The sequence below is a fragment of the Schistocerca nitens genome, chromosome 4 (assembly GCF_023898315.1).
Source record: "Schistocerca nitens isolate TAMUIC-IGC-003100 chromosome 4, iqSchNite1.1, whole genome shotgun sequence".
NCBI classification, from domain to species: Eukaryota; Metazoa; Arthropoda; class Insecta; order Orthoptera; family Acrididae; genus Schistocerca; species Schistocerca nitens.
This window is the reverse complement of record NC_064617.1, coordinates 986,437,421-986,444,002: the sequence shown is the minus strand read 5'-3', so window position 1 is coordinate 986,444,002 and position 6,582 is coordinate 986,437,421.

Genomic DNA, 6,582 nt, shown 5'->3' with positions numbered 1-6,582 from the left:
AAAGCAAATGCTTTTTGTAAGACTAGAAAGATGCCACATACATGCTCTTTATTGTCTATTGCTTGAGTGACATCTTCGATTAAGTTGGATGCTGTTGTAATGATGGATGACTCCTTGACAAACCCATATTGCCCCTTAGAAATAACTTTTTTGCATATCAGGATGTTCCACATTCTTATGTACATTACTTTCTCAAAGATTTAGGATATTATTGGAAGAACAGGTATGGGTAGAAAGTTTTCCACTAGATTTCTATTTCCTTTATTAAAAAATAGGCACAACTCGAGCAAGTTTCAACTCATCTGGAAACAGACCATCTTCCATATGAAAGCTCATAATTGCTGATAAAGGTGATGCAAGTTTATGAATACATTTCTTAAGTGTCCAGACTAAGACCACCATATCCTGCTGCAGGAGAATTCTTCTATTTTAATTATTTCTTCTTCACTTGTCAGTGTCAAAAATATTCTTCCTGACTCTGGTGTTCCTTTGAATTTGTATTGGTGATTTGTAAGCTGATTGTTTATGCTGGAGCCAACAGAAGAAAAATAATTGTTAAATAGATATGCTACCTTATTCTGACCATTTTGTATAGTGCCATTTATCAGCAAGTGATTTTTGGTTGTATGTTTCCCAGATTTACCTATTTCTCTATTGACTAATGACCATAATGTTTTGGGAAATATTATTTGAGTTTTGAATGACACTTTCTAAATGTTTCTGTTTTCCAGAAATTAGGCGGTCTATACAGCATTTCTGGTACTTTTTGAACTCTTATTTTAATTTTTTATTGCTCAGTCATATAACATAGCATACTCATACCATCTTGAGAATGTAGTACATGGTAGTTCACTTGAGAATTTGCCATAACTGTAATGTGTCATTAGAATACTGTTTCAATCCACATTGCTTAGCGTGTTATTCAAATGAGTTACATTTTGGCCTGTATTCATCCTAATATATCTATAGTAACTGTGTGTAGAAATGTTTTTTATGTTCACACCTAGTTCCACTATGCTGCTGTCTGACAAAGCACTCATAATAACAGGAAATGTATGATCACAAAGATGAATACTAGTGATTATGTTATCCACTGCAGATTGGCATGCTACAGTCTGCCTGGTTGCAGTATTTATCAGGTATCATACATTATATAGAAGCAGAATGTACTTGAGTAGTCTAGTGTATAACTTATCTGCTAATACATTTATGTTGAAATCTCCTGTAATTACTAACTTATTCAGGTGTGATATTAAAACATTCTCTATCATTTCACAAAACTTTGTTAAGAAAACTTCTAAGTTTCCATCTGGTGGTCTGTATAAACATAACAAATTTTACCACTTGGTATCTTTATACATGCTGCACATAATTCAATTGCCCCTTCTTATTAATATTTACTTACGTTTACAGAATTAAAATCAAATGTGATTTTTACATACAGTAACATGTTCCCACCTCTGAAGGGAGATTTGCAAAACTTATTAGCTAGTACCATGTTTATAGGTTTAAAAAGTTCTAATTTGGCATCAGATAACCAGTGTTCACTAATGGCAAGCACATCAGGCATAGTTTCATTTACAAACATATCTAATTGTTCATATTTATTGCTCAGGCCCTGTACATTCTGGTGGATTATTTTGAAGTTGTAGATACCTTGTTGTAGATTTCCCTGCTTTTCCAACTTAAATAAGGTCAGATCTCTGTTTCTCTTGTGGGCTTTCTTCTCTTTATGGTTTTCATTAAAAAACCATTTAGATGGGATGGAGGCACTGGCTTATGTCTGCTGTCTGAAGGCTTTTTAGTTGACAGTCCTGGTTCTGCTGATGTTGGAGTTGATTCTGCTGCTATTGTGGATCATTCTCCTGTTGCTAATGATGGTTCTGTTGCTCCTGCTGTTGATTTTGCTGCTGGTATTACGGCTGGTAGTGTAATTGATTCTTGCCAAACAACCTGGTCTTACGGTTCACTCAATTCGAAGCCAGTTTATACTACGCAGGAATTACGATCAACTCGACAAAATTCGTCCTCATAGCGAGCCCATTAGATCATCGCTATGCCGAAGAGCTACAAGACCTGATCGCTGCGCCGCCACACCAAAATTTATATGAAAAGCTCAAATAGGAATTAATCTGGAGAGTTGTGGCTTGGCATGAAGAACAGATCAGATAGATACTGACGCAAGAAGACATCGGTGATCGTAAGCCTTCGCAAATCAGCGTCATCTTCGGAGTACAGCTGATACAGTCACTGATAAGCCAAAGTTCGCATACAATTCTGTGTTAAACACGGTGAGTTTTTGAAGCAATCGGGCCCTGAGGACATAATCAGGAGAAACAACAAACAAACGAATGGAGATTCCTTCTTTAGACTCATCTGTGAACACAGATATGTAGTTGTGGTGCTCACTTAAAATGTCGTAAAATACTGTATGAAAAACATATGCAGGAGCGCACTTCTCCTGTATCGCGCTAGTTCGAAAATTGCTCTGGGTCTCTGCAGTAACAAGAGTGGCAGTCGGTTCCAACCATGGATTTGGGTTTGTACCTACCCCACACCAAGTGGCTCCAGCACATGCTTCATGTGGATCCCTAATGGTCTTGTTGTTCGTGGACGATTTAAGAAAAGCTATTCCATAGCTGGATGAGCAGCTGGTATGCTGGCGAATTGGGAGCAGTAAGAATCCTGTATGCTTGATGTACCATGAGGAGTTGCCACTGGATGGTGAGTGGCTGTTACCCAGGCTTAATGCAGAGACTGGGTGTGGGGCTGGTCCTATAAGAACATGTAGCTAGCCCAATAGCTTCATGGTGGAGAGTGTCATTGATCCTCAGGTCAGAAGGTCTTACTGATCTGTACATTGTAAACTCATAGTCTAGCCTGGATCTTGTGAAAATCCTATAAAACAGGAGCAGACATGCTCTGCCAAATCCCCAAGAGACCATTGCAGAGAGTCTACCCCAGGAATTGGAACATCTGAGAACTGTATTTCGAAAAAATGGGTACTCAGAGTGGCAGATTCAACGTGATCTCCGCCCAACCACTACAGCACAACCTGTGGATATGGATAAAATCACGAGGGAGGAGGTAGGCACTGCGTTTATCCCATATACAGGCGCACTCTCGGGAAAGATCGCCCGCATTTTGAAGAAACACCGGGTCGGAACGGTGTTTTCTCCTCCGAATAAAACTCGTGCACTGGTGGGGAGCGCCAAAGATGACCTCGGTTTGAGGAAGGCCGGCGTGTACCAGATTCCGTGTCAATGTGGCAAGTCGTATATTGGTCAGACGATGCGTACCGTCGAGGATCGATGCCGTGAACACCAGAGGCACACTCGACTGATGTATCCGAGCAAGTCGGCGGTCGCTGAACATTGTTTGTCGGAAAATCACGCTATGGAGTATGAACGCACGAGGATTCTGGTACAGACGTCGAGATACTGGGACAGCGTTGTTAGAGAGGCCATCGAAATTCGCACCAATGACGACCTCATAAATCGTGACTGTGGCTATAATCTTAGCAAGGCTTGGGAACCAGCGATTGGGTTAATCAAGAGTAAATCGAGCAAATGTATAGTTGTGACGACCACGGCGGACGGAGCCATCACACCGACGTCATCTCAGACGCCGTCGCAATCTGTTCCACCGCGCGACCGTGGCGCGGGGCGCGGACGGCGGAGTGAGCGCGCCGCGGGCGGAGGGTATTTAAATCCGCCGCCGCCGCGACCGAACCCAGTTCCACCTGAGCAGCCATTGTGTACGGATCTCCGTGCCAGCACGTTCACAGGAGCTCAGTCCGTCAGTTCACCTGATGATGGCGACATGTATGATCGCCGAAATATTGTGCCCGTTGGACACTGTAGACCGGCAGTACACCCGTGGATATTTTGATTAGATATATTTTGTTTTTAGTTTTGATAGGTTTGGATGTTACAGCATTCAGTCTCCTTTCAACCACCATAATCCCTGTATGCGTCATGATGTTCCCTATTTGCCCAAGATTATTTATTACTAAAAGATCAAGTATGTTTTCGGAACCATTTACACTGCAGGTCGGTTCCTGAACTAACTGTTTAAAACAGTTTTCGGAAAAAGCATTTAGTACGATGTTGGTCGATGTTTTGTGCCTACCAACAACTTCAGACATGTATTTTCGCCAATTTATCGGTAGTAGATTGAAGTCACAAGCAACTAAAGCTGTATGAGTAAGATAACTATTTGAAATGAGACTCAAGTTTTCTTTGAAACGTTCAGCAACTGTATCCCCTGAATCGAGGGGGGAGGTTGGAGGGGCGGAGGTAAAAGGAATCAATTATTAATTTATTCTGCTTGTGAAGTATTCATTCTAACTCACAGGAACTATCTATTTCAATCTCACTAGAAGATATACTAACAGCAACAAACATGCCACCACCAATCGTATTTAATCTATCCGTTCTGGACACTGTTAGGTCCTTTGTAAATATTTGTGCTGAACTTATCTACAGCTTTAGGCAGCTTTAAGTTCCTACAACAGTTTGAGCATAAGTGGTCCCCATTAGAACTTAGGGCTCTGGTTCTTTCCCAACAAAAATATTAAACTCCACCCAAACAGGTCACGAAGGCCCGACAGTACTGAGCGGTGACCGTGTCATCCTCAGCCCACCCTGGCATTACTGGATGCGGATATGGAGGGGCATGTGGTCAGCACACCGCTCTCCTGGCCGTATGTCAGTTAAAGAGACCGCAGCCACTGCTTCTCAGTCAAGTAGCTCCTCAGTTTCCCTCACAAGGGCTGAGTCCACCCAGCTTGCCGACAGCACTCGGCAGACCCATCCAAGTGCTAGGCCAGCCAGACAGCGCTTAACTTCAGTGATCTGACGAGAACTGGTGTTACCACTGCCATAAGGCCGTTGGCCTCTTTCTACTGAGACCCTCTAATCTAAAAAAGCATCTAGTCCATTCCACACAGCCTCCACTACCACCCAGTGGCCTCCCAGGTATAATCGACATCTAACCTACTAAGCAGAGCACTAAAGCCCACCACCCTACAGCACAAGTCGAGGAATCGTAGCCTACACAGTCAGAGAACCGTCTGAGACTGATACAGACTCTGCACTTGTTACTGTACCAAAGGTACGTAATCGGTCCTGTTGACAATGCTACAGGTGGTGAGCTCTCTCTCCAAAGTGAGAATGGCAGTCTTTACCACTTCTGATAGCTGTCTGAAACGAGAGAGAATTTTTCTCAATTCAAAGTGATGCACATCAGTAGGAGTGACATGAGCCACCAGCTGCAGTTGGCTGCACCCAGTGCTCTTCATGGCATCCTGAAACATCAGTTCCATATCAGAGATGACTCTCCCTATTATGCACACAGAGTGCACACTCGACTTCTTCCCGCCCTTGGCAGCCATATTCCTAAGGGGTACCAATACATGCCTAACACTGGAGCTTCCAACTACCCGTAATCCCACCCTCTGAGAATGAACAAATTTTGCTGGCTGACAGTCTTCCTCTGAAATGGGACAAATGAGTTCATCTGGCTCAGGATGTATATCCGCCACAGACAGTGTCTGTAAGCATGTTTATACGTAATTGGATATGTATAATAGTATCAGTAGTTGTATGTTTTCTGAAAATATGGAAGTGATGTCTACCAACATTTACAGAAATCCTTAAATCAAGACTTATCTTCTATTTCAACTTTGAATTTAATTCAAGGGCGATAGCTGGTTTTTTTATTTTTATTTTTTTACATTGATTTACTCTGTGGACTTTCTGTTCAGCTGTTGTGGCCTCATATTATGTGACAGATCACTTCTTGGAAATTGTGATAGTTGTTATTTAGATTGGTCCATTATCATATATGTGTACTACCCTTTTGTACTTTTTTGGTAATTTTCTGTTGCCTTTTACTCTGGTACTGTTGTAGATGGTTCATGTGCATATGCCCATGAGTTACATTACTTCTTCTGTTTCCCCCTGGTAAAATATGAAATTTTGTATTATTCTCTTTCAAAGGAATGTCTTGAGATATTCAAGCTTGTCAGTTAGAATGTATGTATTTACACTTTATTCATTTCCTGTTAATTTTATTGTTACAATTTTCTCTAATACTGTTACATATGGTTCATACAGATAAGTTGTGGTATCCCTTCTGGTCCCTCATGAAAAATATGGGATTTTATATTACAATATTTAATGGGATTACTTCATAATCGGTGTATGGATTTTTGGAGTTGAAGCATTCTTGTCTCCGCTATGATGATGTCTCCTGTCAGCACCGCACAATGTTGTCTATTAGTTATTTAAGATGTGATGGTTAAGAAGTGATTTAAATTTTTTTTTGTTTATAACCACTTCCCAAATCCAAGACTTTACTTATTCACTGGTTGGTCACACTCTTCGTCCCATTCTATAGACTGGTCAACTGCCTAAACCAGATGACCTTAGTGCTCCCTTGTTACTGTATAATTATTATGTGCCACTTGCTGTTTGTCTGATGTTCCATGTTGATCTCACACATTTTGACATTGTGCACTGATCCCGCTAGTGTAAATGGATTTCATATAATTCCTGTTTGATTGTAAGTTAGATGTTG